This window comes from Arvicanthis niloticus, chromosome 26, assembly GCF_011762505.2.
Source record: "Arvicanthis niloticus isolate mArvNil1 chromosome 26, mArvNil1.pat.X, whole genome shotgun sequence".
Taxonomy (NCBI): domain Eukaryota; kingdom Metazoa; phylum Chordata; class Mammalia; order Rodentia; family Muridae; genus Arvicanthis; species Arvicanthis niloticus.
The window spans coordinates 27,072,348-27,087,874 of record NC_133434.1 but is presented as its reverse complement, the minus strand read 5'-3'; the positions used below and the strand labels follow the sequence as shown (position 1 = coordinate 27,087,874).

Here is a 15,527-nt window from a genome sequence, read left to right as displayed (position 1 = left end):
TTGTATCCACTTCCCTCCATTGGGAGGGAATTTAAAAAAAAAAATTAAAACTTTTTAAGATGCCAGGGGAATAAAAAAATACACACACACACCACATACACAGTTGGTTTTTGTCATTTGGGGCAAGGTTTCTGTGTGGCCCTGGCTGTCCTGGAACTCATTCTGTAGCTGAATTCAGTTATCTGCCTGTCTGTCTCTCAAGTGCTGGGATTAAAGGACTGCACCTCCATGCTTGGCTAGGGCAATATTTTAAAGTAAAAATTTTAAGAAATATTTAGTATACTAATTAAAATCAAGTATTCAAGTGGCTGATCTATGATACAACTGTCTTTATTAATTTCAAAAGAGCAATTCACATTCCATTTTTATTTTCTCTTTAGTATTATATTTAGTTTATCTTAGACATTCAGAAACTAAGAATAATTATTAATTAGAAACAATATCTCTCAGATTATTAAGGTTTCTTTCTTTTAATTTTCATTCTTTTGTTAGCTTAAAAAATTTAACTACATACTACTCTATATTTTTAAATTTTTTTTCACATCAGCTTATTTAATTCAATAAGAATGTTTGGTAAGATTTAGCACTCTCCAGCTCATGAAGCATGGGGAAAGGAACAGGTCTGGAGGAGGGAGTGGTTTGCCTATGATCACGTATCACTGGAAGGCAGTGGAGCTAGAATTAGAACCTCAGTCGTAACACAGCTAGCTTTTTATTTTGGCTCAGTGCTGGCAACTTTTAACAGAGAGAGAAAAGAGATAGAAAGCTTCCATTGAAATGGTAGTTAAGTCAACTAACTGCTGGTGAAAGGTTAAGGATGTTAAGAAGCTACAAACTTGCAATCTATCTCATACCTTCTCACTGCCTCAGCATTCTCTGTTCAGAAAGGAATGTTTGCTAAGTGTTGTATTGTTTTACATGATAGAAAACCATGACCACGGCAACTAAAGCAAAAAAAAAATAATAATAAGCAAACATATTTTGGCTCATTATAAAAACACTAAAATGTAGCAGGATATTTATTCTGCTACACTGTATTTGCAGTGAAGCTCGGTGATTAGGCAGAAGAGGAGGAGGTGGAGCTGGGAGAAGAGAAGAAAGGGAGGGGAAAAAAGAGGAAGGGGAGGGGATAAAGAAAGGAAGAGGAGGAGGAGAAGGAGGAGAAAGGGAGCAGCCATGGAGAACCACGGACGAGTCAAAAGCTGTCCTGGGTAGCAACTTCTATCAAAAGGTTAGATATTGGTTAACAACTCTAATTGTGTGGGCATCTTGTTAATTGAGCATTTCTAAATATATAAATCCTTTAGATAATCATTAAGCTTTAAGAGTCTCATTTCTACCGGGTACTTTGAGGATGGCAGATATGGTCTGGGGTTCAGACGAGCTTTGTGGATGCAGCATGGGGGATTGGCAGAGCCATCGCCCATACTGGCGTCTTGTGGGTGCCAGGGCCTGTACATCTAGCTAGCCGGAGCCTAGGTCAGAGAGGGAACATGGCAGCTGCCCAGGAATAAGCCAGACCAAGCACTGTTTTCTAAATATCTCCCCCTACATTAAAAAGCTTCAAGACACTAGAACACAACCAAGGCAGAAACTGTAATAGAAATTATGATTGTTACCATGAATATTTACTCTACAACTGAGTGACAGCAACTTGGAGAACTGACTTTGGCTCAATAATGAGCCTATCTCATATATAAAGGGCATCTGTAAAGCAAAATGTCTAAAATGTAAAAAAAATAAATAAATAAAGATACTATTAATAAAGGCAAGGATTAAATTATAGAACAAACTTTGGAAAAATAGCTCTCTGCTTATTTTTTTTACAGCTGTCATTTTTCTCTGATCTAGATATTCCTAACAGACTTGGAAGAAGACAAGCTTGTGAGGGAAACCTGTCATTATTCTATGCTGAATGCCCAAAGTTACAATTAAATGGAGGAAATAACTGGGCAGCTACTACAAAAATCTTTATTAATGTTCACAATCAATCCTGGGAAAATTAAATTATACCCTGCTAACCTTGGAGATGGCAAGATTAACTCTTGGCTAATGTCTTGAGGATGGCATTGTTTTGTTTTGACAGAAGTCTCACTATGTAGCTCTAGCTGTCCAGGAATTCACTGTGTAAACCAGGCTGGCCTCGAACTTACAAAGATCCACCTGTCTCTGCTTCCCGAGTGCTGGGACTAAAGGAATGTGCTACTACAGCAGCTGGCATTCATTTTTTTAGGATAAAATTCTAGATGGTCAAATACAGAGAATGCTTCCAAATTGCATATGATTCTAAAAGAGAGAAGACTTGCAAAGACATCAAACAGGAAGGAAAAAGCCTTCAATTCCAAATTGCATTAGTTTTGCCACCAGCATCCACTCTTCCTACTGTCTATGCCTCCATCCATATAGGACATTTGTCTGTAACTTGGTTCTCTCTTATTATTGCTTCCTTGTGTACTACATTTACTCTCCCAGCTCCTCTTACTACAAGGTAGAACAAGTATCCTGTGTCCATTCCACACATTTCTGTCTCCTCCTCCCTGAAAACATTCGGCTTGGATTCTACTGCCACCAGACTATTGTTCCAATTACCTCTCAAATGTTCCACTTAATTCTTCAAGGCTACAGCTGCTTGCTCATTCTACTTGTTTCCTTCCCAAATCCTTGCTTTGTATTCATTCTTTGACAGTCTCTCTTCCCATGATTCTACTCTAATTTTATTTTACCCACTAATACCCACACTCAAAACTTAATCTAAGTTAATTTTAATTCCAATGTTATTTTAGCCACTTAGGCCATGGTCAAAGCTTAAAATGTGTTAACTTTAATGAATGTAACTATATATACTTTATACACACACACATATATACACATTTAATGAATGTAACTATATATACATTCAAGCACCATGCTTTATCAGTTCACTCCCTTTAATTACTCATCTTGGTTTACTGACACACTATGTAGTCCAGAATGAACTCAAATTTGCAGTTCTCCTGCCACATCCTCCTAAGTGCTGAGCCTGTAGGTTTGTGCCACCACACCTGCTACCGCCACTACTTCTCACCTTCTCTTTTGTTGCCTTCTCAGTCCTCATCTTATCTGAGGTTAAATTCTTATTTGTCCATTTATTACTTCCCTGTTTTGCACAAAACATCAGCAAGTTTTCCTCCTTTATACTTTGTCAATCTTGGCTAAACCTGGTACCAACCCAATTCTCTGCCTATTCCATGTTGGTACTTACACAGTTCGTGTGGCTAGAGAGAATCTTTGTTAGTGACTACTTTCTCTTTAAATTCAGGACCAGAAATGTCAAGTGACTCTGTAATGACACCTAACAAGTATACCTTTTTATTTACTCTCCCTCTCCTATACAACTACTTTATACCCTTTGTTCTTTAATCTCCCATTCCTTCCTCTTTCATACACTGACTCTATTTCCCATTTTACTGAGAAATAAAGAAGCAATACAAATTTCTATAAGCTCACGAACACATCTAAGTACATCTGTGCCCAAATATTCTCAGCTCTTCCATTACTGCATCAGCTGTTGAGTTAGAGACAGCCCAGTCTTCTAGTCACGCACTCCATTCTTACTCACCACCTATTCCTGCCCCCATCAAAATTTCCCTTACTCAGCCCCTACGAAATTTTCAGTTTTCAATATTAAAAAAAAAAAAAAATCTTTTGCCAACCTCTCATTCTCTTGACCAACATTTCTTCAACATAATTTCTCAAGTGCTTTCTGCTTATTTCTAACTTCTCCCCCTTTCTCTTGATCCTTTCCAATCAGATCTCCCACTACCTCTGCCACATCTTCAGAGCTGTTCTTATTAGAATTCTAACTTCACATTGGCAAAAATGATAATTACTAGTCCTCCTCTTTAACTGTCAACAGCATTAGACAGAGGTTTTGTCCTCCCTCTTTGGAATACTTTCTTCTCTATCTGGTTTCCAGGACATCGTCCTGCTAGCCTTTTCTCTTCAATCAGGTCAACCTAAGTTTACTTTTCTGGCTCCTTATAGCCCAACTTTTAAACTCTGTAGTGCCTCAAATAGTCTTGGGACCTCAGCTCTCTACTCTTTTTCTTTGTCTTTTTTTTTTTTTTTTTTTTTTTTTTTTTTTTTTGTTTTTCGAGACAGGGTTTCTCTGTGTAGCCCTGGCTGTCCTGGAACTCACTCTGTAGACCAGGCTGGCCTTGAACTCAGAAATCCGCCTGCCTCTGCCTCCCAAGTGCTGGGATTAAAGGCATGCACCACCACTGCCCGGCTCTACCCTTTTTCTATGAAGCCATTTGATCTAATCTCTTTCAATTCCCAGACTTAAATCTCTAGTCCATCTGCTTTGTTTCAAGATACAAACATCTGCAGTTTTTTTTCCCAATTAGATACCTAATAGGTATTCTGAAATTTCTTTGTCCAAAACTTTTCTTCTCCAAAATCTTTTCCTTCAGTTTTATCCATCATAGTAAACTCTATGCTTCAGGGAATCATACCAAGAATTCTATATAAGTATACTGAACATCTTGCTTTCCCTCCTTCTCTGGACTCTTCTTTCTGACTCTGTTAACAAATTCTGTTGACCTTATCAACTTATCACTGTTCTTCCAGAGGACCTAAGTATGACTCCCAGCACCTACATGGCAGCTTACAACCATCTGCAACTCCAATTTCAGGGGATCCAGTGCCCTTTTCTGGTCTCTATAAGCTAAAACACCTATATACTTAAAATAATAATAACAATAACAACAACAATACAATGAAAAGAAAGAGTATATGCTTTTTAAGGCTTGAGGTTAGGATGACAAATATGACTATTACAGGATAATCCAGAAATTTTTTTTATAGTGAGAGGACAGTTGTGTACGTTGACTATGTTAATGATTATAAAACTGATGTGATAAAATGTGGTCCTGGAGGTATATAAAATATAAACACACAGTGAATATACATCAACACTGATGTAATTTGAGAAAAGTATGTACACTTTATCATGTGTCATAGTTTTCGTACTATACTAGAATGATATAAAACATTACCACCAGAAGTAAGGATAAGTGGGAGTTCTCTGTATCAAGGTATCAACTTTCTAAGGATCAGTAAATGCTTCAAGAAGGACAAGATTTAAACAGAAACACAGAGCCACTGTAGCAGTTAAATATTAACACAAGGCAGTATAACATCCTAGACTTTCAATCTTCCAGTCCTTTTTCTTCAGTCCCTCTAGAATTAGTCTCCTTTTTACTCATATTCTTTAAGAAGTCAATTTATATTGAATAATAAAGATGTTTTACTGTGTACATATTTATGTACATTCACACATACACAATTAATTTTCTTATAATTATACTGGCATGTCATAAACATTTATACAGCTTTTTTTCCCTTCCTCATTCAGTAAGATGTCTGAAGAGCCAGGCATAGTGGCACATCAGTAGGTCAACACCATCATAGCTCTTTGAATCCAGGTCAGTTTGGTCTACACAGTGAGTTCCAAGCCAGTTGGCAGTATAAGGAAGCATACTGTCTCAAAAAAAAAAAAAAAAAAAAAAAAGTTTTAGGATGAGCCCAGGCATTAATGCTCCTTGTCTTTCTTTTTATGGCTATATGACACCTCACTGTGTAGCTGTGCCATTATTTTTTTAACCAGATCATATTAAGAGTCATTTATAGCTTTTGATAATATAATTAATGCTATAATGAACAAAAGAAATCTTTTTAAATGACCAAATTAAAAAGCATGAACATTTATCATTTCAGTAAGTCAACTCATCTTCCAAAGAAACTGCATGCTTCCACTCCTTCCCACAGTGCAGAAAGGGATTGTACAAATCCTTGCCATTACTGCTTAATCTGGTAAGTGAAAATGACCTTGTTTTAATCTGTACTTTGATAACAGTAATTAACTATTTTGTTTTCTTGGTTTGGTTTGTGCTCTTTCAGACCAGATCTCATTCTGTAGCCAAGAATAACCTCCAAGTCACGATTCTGTGTCAGTTGCCTGATGCTGGGATTACAGACATGTAATCTGAACCACCACGCCTGGGTCAGAATAATTTCTTTCAAAGAAGACATGAAGGTGTCAAGGACTGCTGTGAGAGCTTCACAACACCAAGCTTACAAGTGTGTTAGTAATATTACATGTAAAGACCTTGCTTTCCAACGCTGTACACACTTTAGATGCTAACATGCTTCATATGTAACAGGTATTCCCACCAAAAGTTGTCGAATTCCTTTTTCAAAACCCAGCCTGCATTTCTTGGTTTTGATAAATGTGCAATTATATAAGGTGCTAGCATTAAGGGATGCCAAGATTAATATATGGTAAAAGTAATTTTCTGCCGGGTAGTGGTGACGCATGCCTTTAATCCCTGCACTTGGGAGGCAGAGGCAGGGGGATTTCTGAGTTTGAGGCCAGCCTGGTCTACAGAGTGAGTTCCAGGACAGCCAGGGCTACACAGAGAAACCCTGTCTCAAACCCCCCCCCCCAAAAAAAAGTAATTTTCTACACTATTCAATTTTACAAATACACACACACACACACACACACACACACACACACACACACAATTTCAAAATAGAACACACCTTTAATCTGCACTAGGGAGGCAGAGGCAGGTGGATATCTGAGTTCCAGGCCAGCCTGGTCTACAGAGCTCCAGGACAGCCAGGACTACACAGAGAAATCGTGTCTCAAAAAACAAAAACAATGACAAAAAAAAAATTGAACATTAAAAACAAAAGGTGAGCATTTTCTACTTCTAACAAATATTACATATCTCTATTAGGCATAAGTTCTTTAAGTGGCCCTTTTACTTTATAATTCATCTTGAACAGGACATCTGATATTATCTCTACTGGTCCAGAGTCACATAACCAGATAGTTTTCAGTAAATAAAGTCATCCCCAAATTTTATTTTTAGAAATAGCAGATTTCTCCCTAAACCATTACAACACTGTAGAATCCGAATTTCTGTACAAAAAATCTTTTTTGTACAAAATATACAATTTCTGTACAACTTTTTTAAAGGTATATTATTTATCTCATTTATTATTTATTTCTATATGTGTGTGTGCCTGCTTCTGTATGAGAGTATAGGGATGCATGTCTAAGTGTTCATGAAAGGGTGTCAGATTTTCTGAAGCTGGAATTAGTTGTAAGCCATCTGACGTGGATCCTGGGAACTGAACCTGGGCCCTCTGCAAGCACTCTAAATTGCTAAACCATCTCTCCATTCCCCATCTGACTCTTGATGCTCAAACCACTTATTCAGCAATCACATTTAAGTCAAGCTTAAAAAGATCTTTGATATATGATATAAATTACTTCTATATTATTAGCATGAAAATCTTATAAAGTATATACTTTAAAATGTTAATACCAAGGCGGATTAGCTTTTTAATTAGGCAAATAAGTTTAGAAAAATGATAAGTTTTATTTGCAGTTTTTCTACCTCAGTCTCTCACAGTTAACCAAGAATATCATGAAAATTCTGCTAAAACTCTTTAACTGCAAACAAAGAAAGACTAAAATGTCTAATATACTTTTCCCCCTAAATGTTCTGAATACCACCAAATAGCTTTTGTACTTTAAATAATTTCTTTTAGGTATCAACTGTCTAATTTTTAAAAAAAAATTGTCCCACACCCCAGTGATGGGGTGGAATGTGTATCCACAGCTTTCCTTCAAAGAACAGAGGTACTGAATCAGTACTATAAACAGAAATGCTACTGCCAAAGAATTGATCTAATAATAAAAAGCGCTATGGCCACTTACCTTATAGAAAATTACTGCCGAATGCTTTCCAGACCCTGCTTTTCTTCCTTCTGGGCCAATAGCCAGATACTAATCATTTTTAGACCCTTTCTAATTTTTAGTACACAGTATGATATACTGTTCCACATCTAAAGCAGACAGTATTTTAAATGAATGTTCTCTAAGATTCATCTCATATTCTGACATATATATGCATGTTCAGTCTTTACACATATGTATGGATGCATACATTATGTACACATTTATATGTACACATACACATTTGTACACACATACATTACATATATAGTTAGCCTTCCCTATTTACTGGTTTCACACTGAGGATTCAACTAACCCAGGGTTGGGAATAATAGAGGGAGAAAATCCTACAGTGAACATGTATAGATTTTTTCTAATCATTATTTTCTCTTTTTCTAAAAAAAAGTCTGACACCTATTTGTATAGTTTTTACAATGTATTAGGAGTTAATATAAGTAATCTAAAGAATCCTGAAAATGGGCACTATACCACTTCATATACAAGACTATTCGTAGACACTGATAACTACTCCCTGAGCATGCTGAGAAATGGGTGTATACACATGAACATCTACTATCTGTAGAAGTATACGTAAACACTTGAGGTAACAATGACTGCATCTGAGACTTAGGTCTTTGAAATTTTATGATTTTTGTGATAACCATTCAAATTTTTTTCTCCATTTAAGGGGGAAATGGGCCAGGAGTGGTGGTACACAACTTAGACAGATCTATGAGTTAAAGGACAGCCAACTCATGAACTGTGGTCCACACAACCAACTTCCTAGTTGAAAATATCCCTAAAATGGTACTTGAGGAAATTTTAAAAAAATCTTTCTTATAAATATTTTAACATTCTTCTTAAAAAATTCTTTTAACATTCTTTTTATAAAAAAAGTTTATCATGCTCAATTTTATTATAATACAAAATATAAAGTAAAATCTTTTGTTGATCAAATTACAATTAAAAAAAAAAAACTAATACTCAATTATGGCAGCATAGGAATTGGCATCTTTCCAGAAGCTTCAACAGGAATATGAACGTCTGTCTTTTCTCTACCCTGTAAATCGGGGAGTGGGGTGGGGGGCCTGAGATGGAAGCAAAAGACAAAGGCCCGAAAAGACATGCTTTCTGGACTCTGGAGATCATGCAGAGAGGTGACCTGCGACAAATACCTCATTGTCAGTGTAGAGAGCTTTCTAAAGCTTTTGTAGCTCAGACTCTTCTATGTATACTCTATGTGTGCTTATGTGTCAAATATATTGAAATGAAAGTAACAACTGATTCTAGCCAAGGAATGAATTCGTATGTCTATTAAAACACATGTACAAAACTTTTATTAGTAGCTGTGTTTTTGAGAGCTAAGAACTGTCAACAACCCAAATATCAAACAACAAAATAGGTACATATATCCACATGTGATGAAATAATATATAGTAATAAACAAAAAATAAACTACTGCTAATTTAAAGAATAATGAATGAAGCTGGGTCACACAAAAACTTGAGGTCAATCTAATCTACAAAGTGAGCTCCAGGACAACACAGAGAAACCCTGTCTTGAAAAAAACAAAAACGCACTTGGGAGGCAGAGACAGGCGGATTGCTGAGTTCGAGGCCATCCTGGTCTACAGAGTGAGTTCCAGGACAGCCAGGACTACACAGAGAAACCCTGTCTCAACCCCCCCCCCCCCCCCCCAAAAAAAAACACCAAAAACAAACAACAAATCAATCAAACCAACAAACAAAAATAATGAAGCTTACAGACACTAGGTTGAATAAAGAAAACTATTAAAAAACACTTTTTTAAAAAATAAACTTCAAGAGCAAACAGCAAACACAATCTAGATTAATGGTGATGAGATAGGCAAATTACCTTTGGGAAGTACTAACTAGGACAGAGAATGGAGTTTTATGATATGTAGATATTCTGTATCTTTACCAGATTAGTGGTTACATGTATAAAAATTCATTAAGCTAACCACTAAAAATCATTCCTTGGCTAAGAACCAGAAGACCAGTTCTCAGTCTGTGGTTGAGGTCACATATCTGATATCCTGCATATCAGATCTTTACATTAAGACACATAATAGTAGCAAAATTACAGTTATGAAGTAGCAACAAAAATAAATTTATGGTTGGGGATCACCACAATATAAGGGACTGTGTTAGATTGGAAGATGATGTTATTCAAATACACACCCACACACTATGTCCCTTCAGGAAAGTGATTGGTTTTATGCCATTTTTGCAGCCCTCTTAGTTGACATAGAATTAGCACATATCAAAGCACATAAGAAATTATTGGTAGCCTGATATTAATAACTCAGTAATCTGTGAAGCCTTTTTTTTTTCTTGGAAAAAAAAGAAAGGGAAAAGGTAACAAGATTAGGGAAGTAGATGAGTAAAGGTACCAAGGAGGCCCACATGACATGATCCAAGTTCAGGATTTTCTCTGAGTCATGGCCTTAAGACTCTAAGATCCTCAGCATCATTTTTCTTGGAGGGAAAAATCAGGCAAGTAGTATTCCTTTAAAATAAGAGGGTTTTTATTTTGAGACCAAGTCTCACTATTTAGCCCAGGATGACTTCAAATTCAAAATCCTTCTGCCTCAGCCTTTTCAGTGAAGGCTCATGGGTATTTGCCATCATTCCCAGCTCAACTAATAGATTCACATCTATGTTCACAACTAGTTTGGCAGAAACTATCTTACAGATAGGCTCTGTGATTCTGAGGAACGTATTCAACCACTACTGCATATGTAATATCCTCATATGCTAAAGCTTTATGGCTAGTCTTTAAAGCCAAAGTGATCACAAATTCTCCTTCTGAGGTATTGGGGGGAGGGTACCAAATAGACAAACTTTATAACCTACCTTTTCATTTATAAAATGAGTAAAATACCTATCAGTAATTTAAAACATCAAATAAGCAATCTAATTCAGAATGCAGTGTAGTCATATGAAAAAGCATAGAACATGGTATAAATCAGACCTCACTGGCTACTTCTTGGGAGGTAATGACTGAGAGCATATTAATGTCAGAATTTGCTTTGAAAATGAAAGGCAATGGATTGAAAGCAACTATGAAGCCAATAAATACACACACTGTTAGCAAACACAGTTTTCCATGTAAGAAGCAGTCAAGGTACAGCACCTATTAATCACCTGTGTCCAGGACTGGAAAGTTGGCATCCCACTTAGCAATCTAAGAGCTAAGGAATAGTAGTTGCCTCAAAATTCTACAAAATTTTCCTGTAAATCTTACTGTATAACCTTAACTCCTACTGAACTGGGAGTCTCACTTCTTAATCTGAGGCTAAGAACTCCAGTTCTAATATCAGTTTGTGAGTAAGGCATGAAAAGATACTCTAGAAGCTGAGTTAGGGAGAGCAGGACAAGCCTGACATGAGAGGTTAACTAATCTTGGACATTATGAAGACACTGTGCTTGGTTTCTAGATTTCAAACATGTAAGTAGAGAGCCATGTATATGTCAACAAGAAAAAGGGATTTAAAAAAGCTATCCTTGAATCCAGAAAAAAGATACAATTACAGTAAAAAATAAACTTACAGAAAGAATGAACAAGACTACCTGATCGAATAACCCATGGAGGGGGAAGAAGGGCCAGAGAAGATGAAGGATGATCTAAAATGCACAGTGTGAAGTGGAATGAAAAATCAGTAGTTTTTACAACAGTAGGAGAAGGCATGCTAAGCAGTGGAAAGAATCTAACTGCAGGCTGAGTCAAGGAAACAGGATGGTTCATTCAGTAAGCAGCTCTAATAATTAGTGCAACTGGAGCTTGAGGTTTACGGTGGAGAAAATGCAGATGAGTCAAACGGATGATGAAAGACCTTGTAATGACAGGACTAAATCCTGGAGCTAAAGAACAATGGATATTAAGTATGGCGCAATGAACAGATCCACGTTATGTTGAGAGCAGTGTAAGGATGGAATTCAGGGGGCAAGCCTAGGGCCAATGACTAGAGAGTGCACTCATTCTACCGCAGAATTAAATAAGAACCTAACATTATTGCATGGGTATTCTGTCACATAGTAAGGGATCAAATACAAAATATAAAGATGCTAAAAAATAAGACCATGGTAATATTGAAACTAAATGATCCAAAGAAAAGCATTTACCTTCATGAATGTGTATTCTAGAATTAAATACTTCCTATCTCTATAAAGAAGTTTCTGAAATCGTATATATGAAAGTATATGTATAAATTATATAGAACTAGTTATATCCTGAGAATAAGCCACTCGTTCTCTTTGCTTTTGTATGTGTCACATTGTAGAATCTGCAACACGAAAACTGATGCAGTACAATCCCTGGAACTGAGGTTTGCACAAAGTATTGACAAGGCTTTTCTTGCATCCATTATTTTTATATATACTTACACATGGAAACCAAAGCCCCAAGAGACCAAGAATTATCAAAGGTCACACTATTAGCAGTACAGTGATGCTAAAATGCACGCCTCATAATTCCCTTTCTAGAAACTGCTTTAACATACAACATTATGGTTCTAGAATTCTGAATGATAATCCAAAACTCACTTTGGTACTCTCATTTTCAGCATTGTAATAATGAAATTATAAAACTATTTTTATGGTTCATATGCCTCACAAGAAAAACACATCCATTAAATGTGCCTAGAGCACATACACACACAAATACCTTACATATAATCAAATACACAGTATCTTGAAATAGTTTAACATATTTTTTCTTATTGTGCTCCCCACCTCACTTGTCCATCTACCTCCCATATTTTAAGTCACTGAAATACTTTTATTTTTCATTAGTACAAACAGGAAAATGTGGCAACACTGACAAAAGCCTGAAATTCTGTAGAGTTTACAAGCTTGCAGTGTACAAAATGTGTTCAGTTTTGGATTTATCTGATGTTCATGTGAGCAACACTGCTCACTGAAAGGAATTCAAGGACTATTAAAGTTTAAAATCAGGCAGCTCTCTACCATCCATTTCCCCTCATAAGTACATCTGCAAACAAGGTAAGTTCCATTTGTGTTTCTACAGATTTTCTTCATGTTGCATCAGAAAAATGTTTTCAAAGAGGAAACATTTACTTAATGTTCAAACTCTACTGATAATTTAATTTTTGAAAAAATAATTTTGAAGGTATAGAACTCAGCTTCTGGTTATCTCAACAGATGTCAATTATTACTTGAAGATTATTTAAGGAAATAAAAATGCTGATTCCCAAAGACACTGTTTTCCTCCTCTTCATCGCAATGTAATGGTTTTATTTATCTGTTGCTTCCTTCTGTACGTAAGATGCATTACTGCAATCACAGTAGCATGACACCTAACAGATGATCCTGTCTTTTCCAATGGGTTAGTCTATGTTTATTTAGAAGTCTGAAAGCCTTGGGGGGGGGGGATAGGGGAGGGGAGGGAGGGAGAAATTGAAGCTTCTGAAATTCGGCTATTTTGTCATTTGTCTTTCTCTCAAAAAACAGTTTAAAGATAGAGATCTACCTGAGTTTTGGGCTTTGGTTTTAACCAAATATTTGTTCAATTGGTCAGTTTTGATGATCATAAATGATCCCATGCTTTGGTGTGGGAAAATGAAAATCAACCTATTAACCAGCCCCAAAGCCCAATTAGCACTACAGTATATTCCTTTGTTTTTATGTGATTGCAAAATTCAAACCTTCAGTAACTTGTCCCCGATCTTTCTGATTAAAAAGAAGAAATTAACTTAAAAAAAAAACTGACAAGAAAAAGACTGGCATAGCAAAGATACTTCAATTTGCCTGCTTGTTATCATATTTTCTGTTTACAAGCACCTCAGCAATGTTTTCTTAGACTAAGGTGACATTAGCCTGCCTAACCACCACCCACAGGCAGATACCTATAAGTCATTTTAAGTTCCACCTAAGTCTGGCAGAGTCCTCAAGAATTCTGTAGGATTCAAACCACGGTAAAACTGATGCACCAGGATTCTCTAAAAGAACTCTATAGGGCATCTTTAACAGGTAGCCAGTGACGCTTTTGCAGAAATGTGGACTTGAGGTGTGTGTGTGTGTGTGTGTGTGTGTGTGTGTGTGTGTGTGTGTGTGTGTATTAAAGTTATCCCCCTTCCACAAATGCTTTAGAAAGGATGCTACCTGGCTACCTAACACCCAGGCAAACTCAGGACAGATTTAACAATGCAAGACCATTAAACACTACCTACAACAGAAAGCCCAATTGCACAGCCGCCCCTACCATCAGGAGCTAAATCCTCACTCAACTGTCAAGACACTCCAGACAGCATGCTCAAGTCCGGTATCGCTCCTTCGGAGATCAGAGCTAAGGCCACTGTGTCTCCAACTAGGCAACTGCCCCGATCGATCGCCTAACTAAGCATTGAGTTAAATCTCATCTTGAGATCGAAACCGTTAGATACCGAAAGCCACAAGCAGCACAAGGGGTGGCTCCTGGAACCGGGTCTGGCACCCTGGAGACCCAGAGACCGCTGAGCCGCGCCCACACGGCAAGATCGCTCTCCTTGTCGCCCCGAAAAAGAATGGGGACCATCACGCACAGTTACCGCCCCCCTCTGGGCGAAGCAGAAACCCCAATACAAATGCTGGTCTCGCTGTGCACGCTTCCCGCCCCCACCCACACCCACCCAGTCCGTTCCTGCCCGGGAAGGACCAGGGCATCGTCTGGTCACCCCAAGGCGACCTTAAACAAACCCAGGTCTCTGGAACCGGGACATTCTCCTGCTTTATCCCAGGCATGCCAAGCGGACCCCTCCCCGCTCATAGGGTTCCCTGTGCCCTCCGGACAAGGCTAAACTGTACCCTGAGCCAACCAACTGCACGGGATCGCCAGAAAAGGTCCCCAAGTCCCAGAACCGCGCTATGCCAGCACACGGGCTCTCAAGCCACAGGAAGCGCTCCCGCGAGCCCAGAGACCCGGGACCGTCTGGGCAGCCACCCACCCCCACCCCAAAGCCAAAGGAGCCCCGGGACCCCGGCCCCCGCCGCGTCACCAAGATCCCCGCACTCGGAGCGCCGCGCATCCCCGGGAGCCGCCCCCGTCGCGAGCCCGCTTGCCACGGCCGCCCCCCAGGTCGCCTCCACAGCCACGACACGCCGAGCTCCCTCACCTGAGGCGCGTCGACCGACAAGCGTTCCCCAGAGCCCTGAGAAAAACTGAACCGGGCGGCCGAGACACGGCGGCCCAGGCCTGCGCCGCTGCAGCTCCAGCCTCTGAGCGAGGAAGCGCTCGTGTGAGGAGAACCCGCCCGCTCGCCGCGCTACCGGGGAGCCGAGCCGCCGCCGTGCCCGCGGCTCTTCCCGCGAGATCCCAGTCACGGTGAGGGGCGAGGCCATGCCGGGGAGGGAAGGCGGGGCGAAGACTCCTCGAGTGGCAGCCCCATAAGCCTGTTAGCGGCGGCGTAGAAGGCGGGGTCACCAAGAAGCGGGGCCATATTAAAGGGCGGGGCCACGCTGAGGGGGCGGAGAGTCCTCGAATGACAGCCCCGAAAACCTGTCAGCGGTGGCAGCGCAGGAGGCGGGACTCGCAGCCTTCTGTGACCAATTGCAGAAGAGTAAAGCTAATTCTCTCCGCCTCTCATCAATAAATCGCGGGCAAAGGTGTTGCTGACCCGAAGTCTGGAGACCTGGGCAGTTGCAAAGGTATTTTAGATGACGTGTTTCGGCAAGGTTTGGTCCTCTTCGGCCGCCGTAGAGACACTTAGCAGAGAAGC

At 39.1% G+C, this 15,527-nt stretch overlaps 1 protein-coding gene across 2 annotated transcripts in view; it reads right to left on the bottom strand.

Annotated features, from left to right (window-relative positions):
• The window catches only part of Glce (glucuronic acid epimerase), a 72,733-nt gene extending 57,596 nt beyond the window's left edge, over positions 1–15,137 (bottom strand). Inside the window, exon 1 of one of the 2 annotated variants that reach the window (XM_076925339.1) lies at positions 14,925–15,137. The gene's annotated coding sequence lies outside the window, so the exon portion shown is untranslated. The remainder of the gene's footprint in view (positions 1–14,924) is intronic. The other variant, XM_076925338.1, reaches the window with a different exon arrangement.
• Positions 15,138–15,527: the final 390 nt, after the last annotated feature.